Source organism: Somniosus microcephalus, chromosome 1 (assembly GCF_052327205.1).
Source record: "Somniosus microcephalus isolate GS21.2 chromosome 1, FLI_Smic_1.0, whole genome shotgun sequence".
In the NCBI taxonomy this organism is placed as follows: Eukaryota; Metazoa; Chordata; class Chondrichthyes; order Squaliformes; family Somniosidae; genus Somniosus; species Somniosus microcephalus.
Window position 1 is genome coordinate 217,680,679 of NC_140987.1, and position 18,544 is coordinate 217,699,222.

Genomic DNA, 18,544 nt, shown 5'->3' on the forward strand with positions numbered 1-18,544 from the left:
AGTTGATAAGGCAGTTAAAAAAGCATATGGGATGCTTGGCTTTGTAAATAGGGGCATTGAATACATAAACAAGGATGTCATGCTAAACATTTACAAATCACTGCTGAAGTTTTGTGTACAATTCTGGGCACCACACTTTAGGAAGGATGTCAAGGCCTTGGAGAGGTACACAGGAGGTTTGCCAGGATAAAACCAGGGATGAGGGACTTCAGTTATGTGGAGAGAATGGAAAAACAGGGATTGTTCTCCTTAGAGCAGAGAAGGTTAATAGAGGTATTCAAAATTATGAGGGGTTTTGATAGAGCAATTAAGAGAAACTGTTTCCTTTGGCAAGTGTGTCAGTAACCGTAGGTCATAGATTTAAAATAATTGCCAAAAGAAGTAGAGGGGAAATGAGAAGAAATTGTTTCACACAAAGGGTTGTTGAGATAATAATAATTCAACTTTATTGTCATTGCACAAGTACATGAACAACGAAATGTGATCTTGCAAGCTCCCATGACTGGGAGAAGCAAAGCCGCTGCGTCGGTGCGCGCCGCCATTCCATTTCCACCATTCCTCCTGTCCGACAATCTTCAGCCCAACGCCCGGGCCTGCTCACCAGCCGCTCCTCCTTCCGTGACCTTCTCACCAACCGCCCCTCCTCGGGGCTCCTGGAATGGTCTGGAATGCATTACCTGAAAGGAAGGTGGAAGCAGATTCCATATGAAATTTCAAAAGGCAATTGTGCATGTACTTGAAGAGGACTAATTTGCAGGGTTATAGGGAAAAAGCTGTGGTGTGGGACTAAATTGGACAGCTCTTTCAAAGAGCTGGCACAGGCACGATGGGCTGAATGGCCTCCTCCTGTGCTGTAAAATTGTTTGATTCTATGAACAGGCAGCCAGCAACCCTTGAATGGCTGCTGCCACCTGAAACTCCAGCCTTCTCCTAGTTTATCATACGCTACACACTGGGACTGCATACAATTATGTAAATTAACTGACCTTGGGTTACCAGGCTAGATAAAATCATTTCTGAACAGCGCTAGCGGCGCTATGTGAGGACTGTACTACTGACCCCATTCTGTGGCATATATCATGTATATATGATGTGGAGTATATCTGCACAGTATATGCATTGATATGATAGCAAAATACTGCGGCTGCTGGAAATCCGAAATAACAACAGAAAATGCTGGAAAAACTCTGCAGGCCAGGCAGCATCCATGGAGAGAGAAATAGAGTCAATGTTTCAGGTCGAAACCCTTCGTCAAGACTGAAAAAACACAGGAAATGAAACAGATTAAAAGGCCAGTTTGGGGGTTGGGAAATGGGGATGAAAGAACAAAAGAGAAGTGAAGAGACATTCAAAATGAGATGAGATGGTGATAGGGCTAGTAAAGAGACAAAAGACGGCTCTAGATTAGGTGTGAAATGCGCTGGCAGAATGAGAGACAGCTGCCATGTGGGAGAGAAAAAAAGGGGGAAGGGCACAAAACAAAGGTGTGGATAAAAAATATATATAAAAATGTAATAGGGGCCGAGGTTATGATCTGAAATTGTTGAATTCGATATTGAGTCCAGAAGACTGTAAAGTGCCTAATCGGAAGATGAGGTGCTGTTCCTCGAGCTTACGCTGGGTTTCCGTGGAACAATGCAAGAGCCCGAGTACGGTGAGGTCTGAGTGGGAATGGGGCGGTGAATTTAAATGACAGGCGACCAGAAGCTCGGGGTTACCCTTACGGACTGAACGGAGGTGTTCTGCAAAGCGGTCACCCAATCTGCGTTTGGTCTCCCCAGTGTAGAGGAGACCACATTGTGAGCAGCGAATACAGTATACTAGATTGCAAGAAGTACAAGTAAATTGCTGTTTCACCTGGAAGGGATATTTGGGGCCCTGGACAGTGGGAAGGGGGGAGGTATAAGGGAGGGTGTTGCATCTCCTGCGTTTGCACGGGAAGGTGCCGGGCGAAGGGGAAGGGGTGCTGGGGCTGATAGAGGAGTGGACTAGGGTGTCTCGGAGGGAGTGGTCCCTACAGAATGCTGAAAGGGGAGGGGAAGATGCGTTGGAGGTGGCAGAAATGGCGGAGGATGATCCGTTGAATGTGGATGCTGGTGGGGTGAAAGGTGAGGACAAGGGGAACCCTATCATGGTTCCGGGAGGGAGGGGCAGGGGTGAGGGATTGATATGTTTGCACTTAGTGTGATGTGTGCTGTGATTGAATCTGTGGCCTAGATTTTCCAGTTTTCATTATTTTAACACCAGTTGAGAGTCAAAGCTGCTTTCCCAGAAATTCTGTCATTTATACCAGAATTGCTCTGGACTGAAGCTAATAGAAATAAGGGTCAACTTATCTGCATGTATGTGAAAGCATGAAGCGGTTGAATTCACAGGCATGGAATGACCACAAATTTTGCCTGGAATATCAGCTTTGACTGAAGTGAATATAATTTTTTTTTCTCGTCTGTGCAACTAAGAAAGGATTCTACAGGCTGCCTTTCAGCGCTTTCAAGCATGAAAACCTTTTGCTTCCCACCCTTCTGTCATGGAGCCTCCTACCATGGGGCTCACTGTGGGCAATATCAGATATAACTTTATGGTGGATGCAAAATAGGAACAGGAGGAAGTGGAAATGAGAGAGGGATTCAGGATGAGGCTACACCAATGGAGAAGGCCAGATAGGGGCTATCCTTTCACCAGAGTCTGTGAACTGTTTCTAATTTACATAAATGAACTCAAATTTGCAGATGACATCAAATTGGAAGGGGCACTGGGATTAGAAATGGCTGCTTAGAAATTACAAAATGAATTAGACAAGATATGCAGGTGGGTAGAACAATGGGAGATGAAATTTAATACAGATAAATATAAAATACTATACATAGTAAGAAAAAACAAACAACACGCTTCATGATAGTCTTGAAGTAGCTAAGGATGAAGTTGAAAGAGACCTAGGAGTCTTGGTAGACTGAACAACAAGTATGTCCAACCAATCAGAAGCAGCGCTCAACAAAGCCGGCATAGACACAACGGGCCAAATGGCCTCCTTCTGTGCTGCATCATTCTATGATTCTACGTCGAACTACATAGCCAAAACAGTAGAATATAAGTCAGAGGAGATAATGATCAAACTTTTTAATGCTCTAGTTAGACCTCACTTTGAATTTTGCATTCAGTTTAGGTCATCAAGGAACAAGAGAGGCATTCAAGCACCAGAGGCAGTTCAGAGAAGAGCCATGCAGCTGATCCCCAGTATCAGGTGTCTGAGGTGTGAGGAGAAGACTGGAGAAACTTGGATTTTTCAACCTGGAGAGGAAGTGTCTAAAATGTGATCTTATAAAGGTATAAGCTTTTTAAAGTCATAGAAAAAAAGTGAAACCAGGATATTGATTTGATTATTAATGTTTCTAACAGTTACTTATTCCTCATTGGTATGATGTGCTACTTTAAATTTGTTCATATTGTGTCAATTGGATATTTTGTGATTTGAGCCAATTGTAATTTCTGCCTATAAAAATGTGACACGTTGAAGATGTGATACCCTGGGATGTGACACCATGGAGGCTACACTTTCAGGTGTGATGCTACAAATATATGTTAGACTTTTACTTATGTAGAAATTAGAGAATGTGCCTGTTTCTTGAACAGTTCAATAATTTTGTTAACTTCAGGAACAGGGTAAATGATGTTAACTACTTCATATGAGATTTACAAATAAAGTCTACCATTTTGATGCCAATTAAATGTAAGTTGGTAATCATATGGCTGATACAAAAGATGACAAGACTACATTTTACAAGTTAGCATTGCTGGGTGCACTGCTTACATGCAACCATAGAACAAACATTCTGTAGAGATATAAAATTAGTTGTAAAGCAAGTTTTTCCCAGAGGTTGTGATATATCAGAGTGACATCTGCTCCTTTTACATGCTGGTAACTGTTCATTTTTGTGGGGAGTCATCAGCTGTACACAGTTAAGTTGTGGTTGTGTAAACAGTGCAAAGATCCTGGCTGCCAACTTGCTGCGGAACAAAATCTCCCGCCTCCAGGGCATGATTTAATCTTGCATACAGCTTGTTGCCCTCCAATTGAACTACTCAGCCAGAGCGAATTGCACTAGCTGTGCTGAACATTGGTTTCTAGTTAGGTGGTGTCAGTGTGTAAATGTTGGGGTGGGAGGGGGTTATTAATATTCAATTCAAGTAAATGACCGCCAGTGCAAAAATCTGAAACATGTTAAAGTCATAGGCCTAGAAATTCGGTATCGCCACGTTTGGGGTGCTATCGTCGACTGTGCGCTAAATTTAATGCCCGACGCAAATTATCGCCACCTTCTGCAAAATTGACTTGCTTCGCCCCAAGAGGTTCTTGGTGCGCTAAATCAGGCGCTGCACCACTATCCTAAGGCGCTAAGCCGGAGAGGCGAGGCGCTACCATCGAGGGCGGGCGCAGCGCAGGTGCGGCCAGTTAGCGATTGCAGGCAGACACGCTGGTGCCGGTGACCTCTTAAAGGGGGAGGGTCTATTTGGCTTGCAGCCATGCCCTGCACATTGGAGCCCTGATTCTTCACCTGCACTGACCTGCTGCGACATTTTGTTGAGAACGACCATGGAGAGGGCCAGGGAGCGGGCGCAGCGGTTTTCTGAGGGGGCGCTGAACGTGCTGGTTGGCACAGTGGTGTGCAGGCGCCATATCCTCTTCCCGGACAGTGGCAGGAGGCCGCTGCTCACCGAGTACAGAGAAGCTTGGAGGGAGGTGGCACACAGAGTGACCTCCAGCAGCATGGTGCCTAGGACCCCAACGCAATGCAGGAAGAAGTTCAACGACCTCACTCGGGTTGTCAGGGTGAGTTCCCTTTCCAGTATCCTCTTCATCCCTGCATGTGCACCTCACTTTATGGCCAAAAGGGTCCTGAAAGCCCCAATGGCCAGCCTTCATCCAACACCTGTAGGCCTCTCATGAAACTCACATGCAGATTCGCGACTTCACACACTGTAAGGGCTATTTGACCATGGGAGGCAGTGCAGCCACAATCAGGGCTTCACACTGTAAGGGCTATTTGACCATGGGAGGCAGTGCAACCAAGATCAGGGCTTCACACTGTACTCAGAGCCTGTCCTTTCTCTTGCAGGGCAAGCTTGCCCCTAACAGGAGGCAGCAGCAGCGGACCAGGGGTTGCCATGCTGAACTGAAAGAGCTGAGCCATCTGGAGCTGCATGTCGAGCGGATTATGGCAGGCCGGCTGAGTGGCCCCGTCGCCTCTGGAGATGCCGACCCCGTTCTGGACAGCGATGGTACGGTCATCACCTTTTTGTCCTCTCTCTCTCCACTTGTGCCTCACACCAGCATCGTTTGCCACTATCGAACCAATGCAGTGCATTGCAGCACTCATGCCTCCCTCGCTGCCGCCCTGTCCTCACACTAAAGCAACTCTTGTACCTCCCTGCTTTCAGATGCTGAATCGCCAGGTGAGGAGGTGGGCCCTCAAGCTGCCATTGGGCCTGAATCGGAAGGCGAGGAGGAGGAAGAGGAAGCTGGAACTTCAGTGCCACCCTCAGCTGAGGCAGCCCATGGCCATGATGGGGACACGTCTTCCCTGGAGGGGAGCAGGGGGGGAAGGGTCTGAGCAGGGTGAAGCTCCGGGGCCCAGCGGGCTGCAGCAACGCAGGGGGGTAGGGAAGCTCGGCGACCTTCTCCCCGGAGGGAGAGTGTGACCTCCACTCCTGCCATAGTGAGCACAGAGGAGGTGCGGCTCCTTGAGGAAATGGGTGCCCAGGTGGAGCAGAGGCACACTGAGCTCATGGCTGCAGTGGCAAGGATGCCTGACTCCATAGAGTCACTGGCAAGGAGTGTACAGGAATTCGGGGCAGCACAGGCAGCTTCCAGCCAAGTGCTTAGTCATGCCATGCAGTCACTGGTTGGTCTGATGCAGACACAGATCAGGGCCACACGAGGATGAACTGCTGCCACCCTCGCTGGATCGGGCAGGATTCGCTGGGGCCCTCGCCGCGCCGCAGCACGCCAGCAGTCTGCGCTTCAGCCGATTGCTGCGCAGGCTTCAGTGCAGCCCCGTGCAAGTGCCAGTGTCTCATCCAACCAGGGAGTGCCTGTGCTCTGTCAGGTTGGCAGCATTCCTGCTGCCAGCACTGTCACTCCTCCACTGCAGCTGCCACCACCCGTAGGACAGACTGATGCCGCCCATGCAGAGTTGGAGCAGTCAGCAGCCGGATCCTCCAGGCCCAGAGCTGGTCCAGGCCGCCCCCCAAGGGCATCTGCCGACTCACAATCAGACACACAGCAGCCTTCCCCCAGCCTTGCTGCAGCCACTGGGGTCCCATTGCGGAGGAGCAGCAGGGTGGGAAGGGGCCAAACACGCAAGTGAGGCGGATTACCCCCGCAGGAGAGAAAGTAGGAGGTGCTGAAAAATTTTGTGTTTTTTTGTGTAGGTCGAGGATGATGGTCCTTTTTGATTACCTTGTTTGCTGATTGTCTCCAGGTGGTGAGAGCCAGTGATGTGTTTGACTGTTTGTTTAGGGGTTTGTATTTTTCTGTTTGTCATGCGGGAAGGGCACAGAGCTTGTTGAATAAAAATTTTCATTTAATCAGATTGTGGATGTTTGCTCTTTGAAATATTTGTTGCCTTGACCGGCTCAGGGTTTGCTGGCACAAACCATTCCCTCAGAGGGGGTGTAGAACTGTCTTGCAATAAGCCGCTGACGGACGGCCCTTGCACTTTGTGCCTCCCTCCCGTCTTGGTGCACCTCCTCCTCCTCCTCCTCCTCCTCTGGTGGTGCTCCAATGTCTGCTGACAGTGGCTGAGTCCTGAGGATAGCCAGGTTGTGCAGCATGCAGCACACTACCAGGAAATGGGAGACTCGCTCAGGCGAGTACTGAAGGGCTCCCCCAGAGTGGTCCAGACAGCGGAACCATTGCTTTAGCACGCTGATTGTGTGCTCAATGATGTTCCTGGTTGCCTGACGGCTTTCATTGTATCGTTCTTCAGCAGGGGTGCTGGACGCACGGAGCGGAGTCATCAGCCAGGTGCACAAAGGATAGCCCTTGTCCCCGAGAAGCCAGCCTCCTGGGTGAGCCGGTGCTTCGAAAAGGTCTGCCACAGAAGTCTGGTGAAGGATGAAGGTGTCGTGGCTGCTGCCTGGAAAGCGGGCATTGACAGCTAGTATCAGCTGTCTATGATCACACACCAACTGCACGTTCAACGAATGGAACCCCTTCCGGTTGCGGAAATCCTCGGCATTCTCTAGAGGCACCCGCAAAGCCACATGCATGCAATCAATGGCGCCCTGGACCATGGGGAAGCCCGCAATTGATGCAAATCCCATTGCGCGCTCTTGCTGCTTGTTAGCGGTCATGGGGAAGGAAATGTACTGATGTCTCTGATGTGCCTTCAATAACCACAAAACTAGAAGTTATAGACTTTAACAAGTTGGCTTTTAATCACTAAGATCAGAGCTAACATTTCAACACACTGACTGGCTCGCAGGAATGAGTCATACAGATCCTGGGATCTTTATGTAAGAGAAGTCAGGGGCGGAGCCAAGAGCCAAGACCTGGAACCTTCCAGGTTAGTCAGGAAAGAGGAAGTGAAACTATACACCGTGTGGGGGAGGGTAATATACATGAGTGCAAAACGAATACAGGCAAGAACGAATACAGGCAAGACAAACAGATTTCATTACAGTCTCCTTCTGAAGAGGGCATTCGTGATTTGGAGGATGCAGCAATGCACCGTGAACTGGGAGACATTGCCAATGTCCCCAGTAGCAGATTGGAAGGAGCCGGTGGCGTAGAAGTTGAGAGCCACTGTCACCTTCACTGCCACCGACAGAGACGTCCTGCTCCTCAGCTGAGGCTGCAGATCTCTCTGAAGCAGGTGGCAGAGCTCAGTGACCACCTCCCTTCTGAATCGAAGCCTCCGAATACACTGTTCCTCAGGCATGTTGAGGTATGAGAACTGCTGGCGGAATACCCTGGGAGGGTAAGGCCTCCTGTGCCGACGCCTGTTGGCCCTCCTCCGTCTGGCCATGATTGGCACTCTCTTGCGGCGTCTCCGAGCCCTCTCAATGCAATGGAGAAGTGCAACGTTTGCACCCATTGCAGCCCCCATATTATTTGGCCACTCAAAGCTGTGGCAGTGAAAAATCAATCCAAGGGCAAAGTTCTGGGCTGAAGCCAGATGTACCTGTGCGAGTGCTGAGTCAATGCAGGAAGCTCTCTCCCTCTGTCTCTCTGCAAATCTCTCTCTCTCTCACACAGAAGGAGTGGTCCAAAAATGGCTACCACCAAGAAGCCAGGAGAAGCCCCCTTTAAATAGCGCCCCTGCAGCCCCACAGTGACTGTGAACCGTTCCAGTGAACCAGTCGCTGGGAGCGCCAGGCGCTCAAGTGAATTTCCGGATCAGGGCACAACAAGGGCGTTGCACGATGAAATGACGTCAGGATCTGCGCGCGCAGCTGTGCGGGCATTGCGGTTTTGCGCCGCCGCTAAATATCTGCTCAATTTCACGAGAGGTGCAGGTCGCGCCGCACCCGGGTGCTAGCCACTTTGCGCCCCACTTATTGCTTCCTTAAGGCACTAGCGGCTGGCGCTACCAACTGAATTTCTAGGCCATACTGTTTTTCAAAGGTTAATCTTAATTTGAAGTTCATCCATCCTCCTTGTATGAAGTAGATATAAGCTCACCGCCCCCCTCCACCACCCCCTCCCCTCATTGCCATATAAGTGAATTTATCACTGGAACAAATAGTGAGATACTGCAATGGCACCTGTTAAAATGAATTCTTGGGTTGTGGACATCACTGGCAGGCCTGGCATTTATTGCTAATCCCTAGTTGCTGTGAGAAAATGCTGGTGGGCCTTCTTCTTAAACCATTGCAGTCAGTGTAGTGAAGGTGCTCCCACAATGTTAGGTAAAGAGTTCCAAGTTATAAAGGAGTAAATTATGAGGACAGGTTACATAAATTTGGTTTGTATTCCCTTGAGTTTAGAAGATTGAGAGGTGATCTACGTGAGGTCCTTAAAATGATAAAGGGATCCAATTGGGTAGATACAGAGAAGCTATTTCCTCTGGTGTGGGAATGAAGAACAAGAGGGCATAATCTTAAAATTAGAACTAAGCCCTTTAGGAGTGAAACCAGGAAGCACTTTTCCACACAGAGTAGTGGGAATCTAGAACTCTCTCATCAAATGGCTGTGGATACTGGATCAGTTTAAAGGTTCAAGACTGAGCTCGATAGATTATAGCTAGGTAAGGGTATCAAGGGCTAAGGAGCAAAGGCAGGTAAATGAAGTTGAGGTACATAATTGAATGGCAGAACAGTCTTGAGAGACTGAATAGCTTACTCCTGTTCCTATGTTCCAAGACTTTGACCCAGCGACAGTGAAGGAATGGTGATATATGTCCAAGTCAGGATGGTATGTTTATTGGAGGGGATCTTGGAGGTGATGGTGCTCGCATGCACCTGCTGCCCTTGTCATTCTAGGTGGTGGAATTTGTGGGGTTTTTTGTTAGTATTCCATCACAATCCTGACTTGTGCCTTGTAGGTGGTGGAGAGGCTTTGAGGAGTCAGGAGGTAAACCACTCAAAGAAAGAAAGAAAGAAAGACTTATAGTGCCTTTCATGACCACCGGACATCCCAAAGCACTTTACAGTCAATTAAGCACTTTTTGAAGTGTAGTCACTGTTGTAATGTAAGAACAAATGAATACCCAGCCGCTGTAGTAGCCATAGCATTTATATGGTTGGTGTGGTTGATTTCTGGTCAATCCCCGATATGTTGATGATGGGCACTTGGTGATTGGTGATGGTAATATCATTGAATCTTAAAGGGAGGTAGTTAGGCTGTCTCTTGTTGGAGATGGCCATTGCCTGGAACTTGTGTGGCATAGATGTTACTTGCAATTTATCAGCCCAAGCCTGGATGTTGTGCAGGCATGTGCAGGCATGGACTGCTTCATTATCTGAGGAGTTATGAATGGAACCGAACACTGAGCAATCATCAGCGAACATCCCTATTTTTGACCTTATGATGAAGGGAAGATCATTGATGAAGCAGCTGAAGATAGTTGGGCACTGTGAAACTCCTGCAGTGATGTCCTGGGGCTGAAATGACTAGCTTCCAACAACCACAACCATCTTCCTTTGTGCAAGGTATGAATCCATTACTGGAGACTAAACCCCCGCCCCCCCCCCCCCCACCGATCCCCATTGACTTCCATTTACTAGGGCTCCTTGGTGCCACACTTTGATCTCAAGAGCAGTCACTCTCTCCTCACTTCTAGAATTCAGCTCTTGTACCCATGTTTGGACCAAGGCTATAATGAGGTCTGGAGCCAAGTGGTCCTGGCAGAACCCAAACTTAGCATCGGTAAGCAGGTTATTGCTGAGTAAGTGCTGCTTGATAACACTGTTGATGACTACTTCCATCATGGCCAGGTTGGATTTGTCCTGCTTTTTGTGGACAGGAGATATCTGAGCAATTTTACACATTGTTGGGTAGATGCCAGTGTTGTAGCTGTGCTAGAACAGCTTGACTAGTGCTGGAGCACAAAAATTCAGCACTACAGCTGTGTCCAGTGCACTCAGCCATTTCTTGATGTCACAAGTGAATTGAATTAGCTGAAGACTGGCATCTGTGATGGTGAGGGCCTCAGGCGGAGGCCAAGAAGGATCATCCATTCGGCACATCTGACTGAAATGGTTCCAAGCACTTCAGACTTGTATTTTGCACTCACATACTGGGCTTAGCCATCGTTGAGGATGGGGATGTTTACGGAGCCTCCTCCTCTAAAAAATGTCTTAATTGTTCACCACGGTTCATGATTGAAAGTGGCAGGACTTCAGAGCATTGACCTGATCCATTGGTTGTGGGTGTTCTTAGCTATGTATATAGCATGCTGCGTTTGCTGTTTAAGTGCCTATCTATATCACACATATTGCAGATCCACTTCTACGTGAAAAAAATTCTGCAATAGGCTTAGTGGAGAGGAACACTTTGATTGACATTGCAGGGCTGATTCCACAGCATGGGTGGCAACTGAAGTTAGTTAAAAGTCACAGCTCATGGACACAGAAGGAAAGTACACATAAAAGGTGTTTTTTCCCCTCAATTTTCACACTCTCTCCCTCTCCTGAAGTTGATGACCTGCTCGAGCAACTTACTGACGTAGCCATTTTTGTGTGAAGCTAGACAGTGAACGTGGGAAGGCTATTCATCTGTGGAGTTAGCACGTGAACCCAGCTCTATCCTCGCCTGACATCCACGCACACTCAATAGCTGATTTTCTCCCCTCCCTAGTCCAGGATACTTTGGAAAATGTTAGTACCCCCACCAATGTCCTGAGATTAGATCATTCAGAAAAGGTCAAACGTGGGAAGGTCCGGATTTAGAGAGCGCGGTATCTCGCCAATAACCACTAATCCAATGGGTGGTCCTTGAGTAGTTGTATCTTTAGTCATAATTGATGTAGAGAGGACAGTGCGTTTTGATGTCAGCCATCCTTATGGAAAAGTCAACACAAAATGTTAGCAAGATCTCAAAGTAGGAACATGTCCAAATGACCCGACTCCGCCAAATAAGTAGTGCCAGAGTCTGGGACCAGCAGAGAGAGCAAAACTCATATATCTAGTGTGGAAACATGTTTGCTGAGACACTAGTGCCCCAAAAAGTTATTCCACTAGTTTAAAACAGCTCCGTGCTCATCACAAAATGCTTTGTAAATCTTTTTGGGGGCAAAAAAAGGCGCGGTGAGGTCATTTACATTGAGAGGGCCCAATGCGTTGTAAATAGCTGATTGTGTGACTTTTCTCCTCTCTCTCACTGTGGACAATGTCTAGGCCCCTTGAAAGACGTTCGACACAAAATTTGCAGTGGCGATTAGTGGTATAGAAAAAAAGACTTACATTCGTGTCTTTTTTCAAATGATGAGCTCGTTCCTAGAGTGAAAAAAAAATAAAGGCAGTAGTATGTAAGGGGAGAATGCAACAAAATGATCATTATTAGCTCCAAATCGTGAGTTGTGACCACTTATTATTTATTTAAATTACTTGATTGTGTATTCGTGTTGGCGGATATGTTTGCATTGATCGCAAATGAAGTCCACTTCATTTTCCAAAGCAGCGCCACTCATTCCCTTAAAAGGCTCGTCCATTGATGCTCAATCTGATGACCGCAGGATGATTAAAGATTTTCAGACTATAAATTGGCCCCTGTATGTCTTTATTATATTTCTCTTGTTTCCTCACATGGTAGCTGTTAATGTTGCTGCCATCATCATTCACACATCATCTAGAACCATCTTTTGTTTCTTATCGTGTCCCATTACCTCTCCTTTTGCCTTGCACCATCACCTCTTTTGTCATTCAATCTCTCCTGCCTTCCATCCTATCACAGACCTTCCCTTGTTCTTTCCTCCCCTCCTCCCTGCCCCTGCTTAAAAATCTCTCCTCCCTAACCTTTTCCAGTTCTGACGAAGGGTTTCTGTTTCTCTCTCCTCGATGCTGCCTGACCGGTTGAGTGTTTCCAACACTTTCTGTTGCTATTTCAGATTTCCATCATCCGCAGTATTTTGTTATTGGATGATTAAAGTACTTAGCTATTGCTTAATCCTTTAATAAGACACTAGCCATAAAGATTATTGCACATGTATGCAACTACTTATCTCATTTAGTAGAGCTCTAATAGTATATGAACGGGAATGGCACCTCTAAATTTCTAATACATAGCAATAACGTTATTTGGTTCCGGCATCGGTTATGAAGCGCCCTGGCTGCTGGTTACTATAGCGCTGACGCAATCAGGATTGTATTCCCCCATTACCTCATTAACACTGAACTTTGCATGCAGCCACAGCACTGACATTGAAGTAGGCCTGATTTGATGTCCTCTCCATCTCTGACTATCAGCCGGCCCTAAATTTTCATGAAAAATATATTTGAATTAATAAGTTTGCTATTTTGAGAGAAAATTCTATATATACACTTCTATATATACATAGCTCTCGGATTGCACTTTTATTCGGGCATTCACAGTCTGGGCTTACTTTGGTAGTTATGAAAACAGTTTTCCAAGTATTAAGGTACATTATTATTAGGTGGCACAAAACGGCGCAGCGGGAACCAACTGTTAGGAAACGGGCTCCGGCAGTTGCTGGAAACACAAACCAATGGAGAAATTGTACTAGGAAGGCAACAATCCACAGGTCAAATTTCCCTTGACCTACCGCCTTATCTGGCAACTCTCTTTCAGCAGGGAATACCTAACTACATGTGAACTTCTGCAGGCACGTGACAAGATTGCAGCCCACAAGGACAACGGATATTTTTATAACACCTTTAACGAAGTAAAGCGTCCCAAGGCTCTTCACAGAGGCGGTGTCATCTGTGAAGGTGCTCCACGGGTAAGAGAGGCCTGATATGATGAACCCTGGGTCCTGATGGTCCAAGCATGGATTTCGGTATTTATAGTGGAGTGGGGGGTGATGAGGAGCAGTTGCAGCTCCCCTTGCGTTCTTTTATCTAACCATGGATTGACGACTTAAGCCTCCGCACTATACTGGAACTGTCCCATTTTCTGGAGTCCCATTTTCCATAAATTGACAGTTGCTGCAAACGGCCACAGACGGTTCTGGTGGGCTCTGTTGTGGAGGGTGGGGAAGAAAGTTCTTAGTCTTCCACAAACACTTTAATACCGACAGCCGGACCACTCCCAAGGCCTTTAGTCACTTATTGTTATTACGTTCAAATCTGGTGACGTACCCCAGAGCAGGTCCTGTTTTTTTTGAAGTTTGGAAACATTAAAATAAATCTATTCCACCCCCGAGGCGGAGAAACAATTACTGCCGCTTTGACAAAATTTAGGAAAAATTTGAAAGCCACCGCTGAGGCAGGATTGTTAATTAATAACAGCCCTACACGTAAAATAACACATTGCTTTTCTCTCATATTTATTTTCAACCATGGCTTTCCAGACTCGCTGGCAGACTCGTTTGATGACTACCACTTGATTTATTGGAACTTCAATTTTCCAACGGGAAGAAAAAATTCTAATCAGGCCAACTTTATGGAAGAATGGAAAAGCAACCGGCGGTCGATAAGATGAGATGTGCATTCCGCCTCGAGCTGAGGAGATGCCTCGATTTTTTCAGAGGCGTCGGTTTTACTGCCACTGGGGGATACGTGAATCAAGAAGAACACATGAGAGCGTCTAACCGACTGTGATTCCGACAAAGAACATTAACTGATCAGTTGGTCTTCAATAAAACCCCTCTCTTGTCTTCAGTTGCCCCATTTATGAATATTGTGTAGACAATTACAGTTAAGAGTACTTCAGATTACCTTGAACCAATTTATACTAGGTTAGTTTTCCAACATCTATTATAATTGAAGTAAGCTTTCTATAGGCGCATTCAGTATCATAGAAGGTAGGGTGATCGATCTTAAATAAAATGTAAGGGGCCATATAGTTGCAGCACCTAAAAGCGCTACTCCTGCAACGGTGGATTTGTCTCGGTCCTTTCATCTAGGCTTGTAGGAAATGGGTCACTCGCTGGCAATGAGCACATTTTATATCAATATAACGCGGCAGTTTAAGAAAATCAATTTAACCTAGCTGCTATTATAAGTAAACAGTAGCCCCTGAATCTGTGTTCCTTTTGTAAGCGTTGTGATATTGCCATACATTTTCCTCCGGATTTTCTTTTATTGCTTAAAACGGCAAGGTTTATAGCAGCCTTTCCAATGACCTTTTATTAAACCGCTCGTTATTTGCGTCCAGACGTTTAGGATGAAATCATTGTTTTAAACAAATAAACCTCGCTTCATCTAGATCACCGCTTTTGGAGCGCAATAAGAACATAATTTTCGTCTGTCAAGCAAGAAGCGGCTGGAAAGCAGAAAGACAAATATTATTTTTACTACATTGTGTGAAATATTATTTTGCTGGATCTGTCAATGTGGGTATTTGAAGACTTTTCTGGCAGGGTTCTGAAATCCCAAGGGTCAAATTGAAATTGTTCTGTGTCTTCATAAACTTATCATGAAGTGTCGTAATAGCTTTAGACTGTTGGCTTTGAAAATAAGAAAGCCAGAAAAGTTACAGAGGCTGGTTGCCTTGTTTTAAAATATTTGTCTTTGACTTTTGCCGCTATTTGCACTCCAGTTACTATATTCAGTTCACACTTCAATTCATTAATATGCACTTCATGAAATTCCCCATCACTTTTACTAGCAAGCAACCCGCCGCACTCTTGTTTATCTGCGTTCTCTCTTTTCAGGTTAATGGCCGAATTGAGAATGGCTAACAGCTATTTCTGGATTTCAACGTGATTCTAATTTCCGCGGTTAGATTGAATGCTCGTGGAAAGTGTTATGCAGACGAGTCTACTATTGATTTTACATGTCTGATGAAGAAACGCGGGTGGTCTTGAAAGATGGGTGTCTATAGTTTTGACCTGTAAATATTGGGCATGTAGATCATTCACTCGCGTTTTCTTCCTTATTATAGGGTTTCCTAATTGCGTGGAAGTCAAGAATGAGAAAATTATTCAGCACATTTCCGCTTATAAGAAATTTCAGAATAACTCTCAACTGTTAAAATGCGTCCAGTTTGGTGTTATGACTCATCGCCCTCACTGCAGTCTAAAGATAAATAAAGCTGAACCCTCTACCTGTGTCCCTCATACTGTTTCCCAACATATACTCGCTCGCTTCCTTCCTCGTGCACCTGCTTACATTTTTGTATAAAATTTACCTACCGTTTTTATTCACTCAACCATCAACCTTCACTTTCATTTGGGATTTGCACAGCCTTCAGTTCACATATCAGAAAAAATGAAAATGATTAATCTTTTGATTTGGTTGGCATATCACAGTGCTTAATTGTGTTTCAGACTTTTCAATTAGTGTTTCAATTCTTCAATTTTCACTATTTGTATATATTATACTGATGCATATTTTTCTAATATATAATTTATTGTCATATGTAATGTTTATCAAATGAATACTATTGTGTTGACATATGTAATATTGTACTAACCTATGTTATTGCTGTAAGTAATATGCCTGTGTCCGTGTATGTATTTGTCTTTATTATTTTACATTTTAGATTTCTATTTAATACTGTGTTTATTTGTTCTGCTGCTGAGCTGCCACCAGGGCCTCACGGTGTACGAGTTGTTTCATTCCTACGGTTCCACTGGATAAAGAATTTTAACAAATGGAAATCTTATTTGATTTTTTTTAAAGAACTGAAACAAAAATGGAAAGGGCTGTTCGCAATAATGATTAACATATGATTTATTGATTTAGGTTTGGATTACAGGCTTCAGAATTTATGTTTATTTTACAGTTTTATGAACTTTTCTGCTAGGACCACACAAGTGAAGCTCACAGCCAGTGCTAATGGGAAAAGAACTGCTTTCCCCTGTGACATGGGCAGTGTGAAAAAGGATACTTTATTGTGTTTAGCTGAGATCATTTTCGCCTCTTTGGGAATTACAAACCTCCCCAGTAAGCCGTTTGTAGCAAAGGGGATAGGAAACCATTCCCCTAGTGTAAAGTTGCAACTTCAAGTAATTTGTAAATAATGTCCTTTCCAGACTTCAGTATCAGCAGTAAAGCCGCAATAGGCCTGAAACCTCTGCCCCTACAATTCCGTTTACGATCATTTCTGGTGAAATTACTGGGCTCGTGATCCCCAGACGTATTTTAAGTCAGCCACTGACAAAAACATCTGGCTGCTATGATCAGACTTTTATTTGTATATTTTTTGGAGATAAAGTGATCAAATTTCCTACATTACAACAAACACTTTAAAAAGTACGTCATTGGCTGTAAAGCGCTTTGGGACCTCCTGAGGTCGTGAAAGGCGCTATATAAATGCAAGTCTTTTTAAAAATTTAATGTTATATTTAAAGATCCGCGTTGATTTTTTAATAGCGCTGTTTTAGACAGAGGCTTGTGAATATAGGCTGTAATACCGTGCCGTGTTCGTATGTTCTGTGCAGACATGTATTCACATCCGCCGCTGTATCTAAATCCTGAAGTTTTATAAATCCTAAAAGAGTTTCATTCAGGTTTTAAAATTGAACCTCCCTTGAAAGAAAGCATTGACTAAATTTGTACTTTAGACTCCGTATAAAAACAGAACAAATTTATACTTTCCTTCCTTTAGTGCAAGATTGCTCAGCAGCTGTCCTAGCTCAGCTGAGTGAAGCGGACCCCCATGGCGTAATTTCTTGTTTTAACTTCCAGTCGGAAACCAGATATCAAAAACCCGCCCTCTTGTCTGCTTGGGCAGGCCAGGACTGTGTAAGTACTGCGTTTTTTTCTTCTTGTGGAACAGAGCTGCGCTCACAAACATATTCTCCTGGGATGCACATTGGGACCATTTAAGCTGGCAGAACTAGTCTTCTGAACTTGACCGAATAGTCAGTGGAAACATTACACGGCGGGCGCTCGGCCTGCTCGGCCTCCACTTTCACTTCTCTAGGCTCTGGGTTCCCTAGTCACACTGGCACAGAATAACAAATGTCATTGGGTTTCAAATATCACAACGATTTATTTTTAAACCAGGATGACCACATGCATTCGCTTTAAGAGCAACGGTTAAATTAGAATATTTCAATTAATTTAATTTAGTACTTTTTCTTGCATGTCCCTCAAAACGTGCCTTTAAAAGTGTTAAACACTCAGTTATTCTACTGAATAGAAAAGTAAAACTTCCTCACTGCATTAAATTCAACTTTATAAAGTATATTTATACAGAAAGAATAAGCTAGATGTATACATCAGGGAATATGAGTATTCAAATAACTTGCCTCCGGACCTGGTGAGTAATATGCTGCAGTAGTCACTGAACTAAATGTTTCCCATCGCAGAATGTGACCGAGGAACTGTTATCTCGATGATTACTGACTTGCATTATTTTAAAGTAGCTGATGCATATTCACAATTTGTATTTCAGGAGTTTATTCTGCTACGTTTTTATGTAAGTGGTAACGGGTTGATGGGAAGTGCATGGCGGAGCAAAACCCCGAACGTTCATTATTCCTATGTTCCTATTCGACTGCACTACATTAAAAAGAGGCGGAGATCACTGAAAACGAATTGTTCTTTTCAGGATGTTTTGAGATTTATATAAGCACAATACTTAAAAATGTCAATGAATCTCAGCTTCCCCCTTAACTGCTATTACATGTAATACCATCAAAAATAATGTTATGATTATTTTTTTTTAATCTATTCAGTTTACAATTACACAAGGTTGTAAATGGGCGAGTTCTCTATGGGTTAATTAATTCACCAGCATCCTCCTTCCAAAGAGTTGACTTGTGCTGAAAACGGTTTCCTTTCATATACGTGAAAGGTGAAGACCTTGGCTGATGCATTTCTTACACAGTTCTGAATATTACAGCACTGAGAATAGTTACTTTTCCACACTTGGGCCACAAGTGCAAAATAAATGTTCATTATCTGAATGCATGGTTTATGCAAGTTACCAGACCTAAAACCTACAACATTACGCTTTAAAAAAAAAGCATAT

The 18,544-nt window shown here is 44.8% G+C and overlaps 1 long non-coding RNA gene across 1 annotated transcript; it reads right to left on the reverse strand.

Annotated features, from left to right (window-relative positions):
• Positions 1-370: 370 nt before the first annotated feature.
• Positions 371-17,518, reverse strand: LOC147124601 (uncharacterized). The gene is made up of 4 exons (XR_015078675.1): positions 15,756-17,518; positions 12,821-12,912; positions 11,905-11,937; positions 371-677 (listed from the first exon to the last, which is right to left on the reverse strand). It is a non-coding gene; the product is annotated as an uncharacterized LOC147124601 (long non-coding RNA).
• Between the last annotated feature and the right edge of the window lie 1,026 nt (positions 17,519-18,544).